This window comes from Acinonyx jubatus, chromosome B2, assembly GCF_027475565.1.
Source record: "Acinonyx jubatus isolate Ajub_Pintada_27869175 chromosome B2, VMU_Ajub_asm_v1.0, whole genome shotgun sequence".
In the NCBI taxonomy this organism is placed as follows: domain Eukaryota; kingdom Metazoa; phylum Chordata; class Mammalia; order Carnivora; family Felidae; genus Acinonyx; species Acinonyx jubatus.
In genome coordinates, this window is record NC_069385.1 from 96932505 (window position 1) to 96936053 (window position 3549).

General features: G+C 36.4%; 1 non-coding gene across 1 annotated transcript; it reads left to right on the plus strand.

The window, feature by feature from the left end:
* Positions 1-1529: 1529 nt before the first annotated feature.
* On the plus strand, positions 1530-1634 carry LOC113598969 (U6 spliceosomal RNA). The gene has a single exon (XR_003419727.1). It is a non-coding gene; the product is annotated as a U6 spliceosomal RNA (small nuclear RNA).
* Positions 1635-3549: the final 1915 nt, after the last annotated feature.

Sequence of the window (3549 nt, forward strand, 5' to 3'; positions counted from 1 at the left end):
ATTGTATAAAAATCTATGATTACTTTATTAAACATTTATATTTAATGAGTGAATAATTTACTGTAGTTTGTTTTTTTTAAAAAGATATTTCAGGATAAAAAAATGCCTAGTTTAATTATTTATAAATTAAGCATTTAGTGTAACAGACTAATATTTTTTCTACAAAAATTTAAACGTACACAAAAGTTGAAAGGATCATATAACAGACACCATGTACCCATCACCCATGTTAAACAACTATCATCCCATGACATATAGTATTGTTTAATCTGTACTCTATTCCCCACTCCCTATCCCCACCTTCACCCCCAACCCTGATTATTTTCAAGCAATTCCAGAACCATATCATTTTATTCATTAATTTAATCATTTATAAACACATTTGGGCAGATTTGTTCATGAATTTCCTCATATTCATGTTGGCTTCCTGCACACTTTGGCGGCTCCATAATCTTTCTGATATTTACTATCTTTTCTTTACCTTATGTGGAGTTTTGTTCTGGAGGACAAAATATAACAACTAAATATGGAAAATGCTAAGCTGGCCAGATTTGTTTAATTTTCCTATTACTTTGATTCATATTTTAGAAAATAGCTTACAATGTGGAAATATATATGAGAATGCAAGTAAAATTAAAACAATATTTGGATTTTTTGGGAGTAGAGAAAGGGGATCTCTTAACTACAGGGGAAATATGAGTTAATATGAGTGGAAACCTCCAAACTCTACTCTTCTTATTTAAGGAACATATTAAATAATGTTAAGGTAAGACATATATTACTCAGTTTAAGAGGAGCTTAGAGAAAGTTCAGGATTAGGGGACATTCTGAGGGAAAATTTTTCATAGGCATAATTAAGTGAAGCCTACACTAGAACTGAGATAAAAGATGTTGTTGAAGATGAAAGTCTAATCAGAAAACATTAAGCCATATAAAATATGGTTTCATAAAATATGAAAATATGAAATGTTTCTTTGGGAACTAAAATACTATCTTCTCATATTTGTCTATATACAGTGATTATAAGTGATATTCCTCAATGTATTAAATATATTAACAAAAGTATGCATTATCAGATTTGGCTGGGCTGGAGGAGGATGATAATTTTATTATTTTAAAATTATATGTCATTAACACGTGTGATATATCTTTATGCATTTCTGTCTTTCTGTATTTCTTTCTGTTCCCCCCCCCCTTTTGTTTTTGGTCTTTACCAGGAACCATTCAGTGTATCTGAGTCACAGTATTTTATCTATGAATATACAAGTTAAATATTTGGAGGAATAAACAAAATCAATTTCTAATTTTCCAAATCCAAATTTAGCATTCTAAAATTTGTCGAGCTGAAATTCCCTGTTGTGCCACTGTTCTAAAGAAGAAAGTTTCTGTGGGCCTGTTCCTTTTGTGGACTCAAAGATTTTTAGCTGAACAGAATCTATGAAATGATCGAATTCAGCTCCATATTTGGAGCTGGAGGTCTGTGGATCAAATGAATTGCTACAGGTAACACAGCTAAAAGTGCCAGTTCAGTGCTCACTTAGCAGTACAAATACTAAAATTGGAACTGTAAAGAGAAGAGTAGCATGGTCCTGCATGAGGATAACCTACAAATTTGTGAAGCATTCCGTCAAGAAAAAAAAAAAGTGTCAGGTCAGAGAAATGTAAGCAACTTTCTTGCCTTCCACATTGATGATCCCCTCCCAGATATTATAAAATATGAAGTTTTTAAATTTTTTATTTTTGTTTTATTTAAAAATTCTCTTTTAAGTTTATTTATTTTTGAGAGAGAGACAGAGAGTGTGTGTGCACGTGAGTTGGGTAGGGGCACAGAGAGAGAATCCCAAGTAGGCTTTGCACTGTCAGCCCAGAACCTGATGAGGGTCTCACAATCTATGAGATCATGACCTGAGTCAAAGTCAAGAGTTGGCCACTTAACCAACTGAGTCACCCGGGTGCTCCAAAGATGACGTTATTTTTATCTCCAATGGCACATGAATAAAACTATTTTATTCTTTTACTTATGACGGTATAGAAATCTGTACTTTAATAATATGGCCTTGAATGCAAGTTGTTTCAAGGAGTTATGTGATTTTAAGGTTTCTTCAAGCTCTACGATGATGAATTTCTTTTTAAAAATTTTTATTTTGGGGGGCGCCTGGGTGACTCAGTTGGTTAAGTATCCGACTTCAGCTCAGGTCATGATCTCACAGTTCATGGGTTCTAGCCCTGTGTTGGGCTTTGTGCTGACAGCTCGGAGACTAGAGCCTGCTTCAGATTCTGTGTCTCCCTCTCTCTCTCTGCCCCTTCTCAGCTTGTGCTATCTCTTTCTCTCTCTCTCTCTCAAAAATAAATAAATAAAAATTTAAAATTTAAAATTTATATTTATTTTATTTTTGAGAGAGAGAGAGAGAGAGAACACAAGTGGGGGAGAGGGGTAGAGGTAGAGAGAGGGAAACGTAAGCCCTGAGCATGGAGCCTAACATGAGGCTTGATCCTCCTTCCCTGGGATCATGACCTGAACCGAAATCAAGAGTCGGACACTCAACCGACTGAGCCACCCAAATGCCCCAAAGGTGATGAAATTTCTAAGAAGAGGTTCTGGTTTGCATTTTCAAAATTGAATACTATGTTTTTGCATAAACTAATGCTATAAAACTATAAATGCTATAAAACTATAGTGCCAAATATTTCCGAAAGAGCAAATGTAAATGCAAAGACGAAAGGGTTAGTTGTCTGCTTCTGGTCTCTGTGTTTGATGTCCGTGAAGTGATGGTATGTTGATACCTGTGCTGTAGCAAAAGAGTTCTAATAACAGCAACCTCCCCACATCCCCAACTTCTTCTCTAAAGACTTCCTTTACCTTCTTTCCTTAATTAAAACTTGGTTCACACTCAGATATCACCTCACGCCAGTCAGAGTGGCGAAAATGAACAAATCAGGAGACTATAGATGCTGGAGAGGATGTGGAGAAACGGGAACCCTCTTGCACTGTTGGTGGGAATGCAAACTGGTGCAGCCACTCTGGAAAACAGTGTGGAGGTTCCTCAAAAAATTAAAGATAGACCTACCCTATGACCCAGCAATAGCACTGCTAGGAATTTACCCAAGGGATACAGGAGTACTGATGCATAGGGGCATGTACCCCAATGTTTATAGCAGCACTCTCAACAATAGCCAAATTATGGAAAGAGCCTAAATGTCCATCAACTGATGAATGAATAAAGAAATTGTGGTTTATATACACAATGGAGGACTACGTGACAATGAGAAAGAATGAAATATGGCCCTTTGTAGCAACATGGATGGAACTAGAGAGTGTTATGCCAAGTGAAATAAGTCAGGCAGAGAAAGACAGATACCATATGTTTTCACTCTTATGTGGATCCTGAGAAACTTAACAGAAACCCATGGGGGAGGGGAAGGAAAAAAAAAGAGGTTAGAGTGGAAGAGAGCCAAAGCATAAGAGACTCTTAAAAACTGAGAATAAACTGAGGGTTGATCGGGGGTGGGAGGGAGGGAAAGGTGGGTGATGGGTATTTAGGAGGGCAC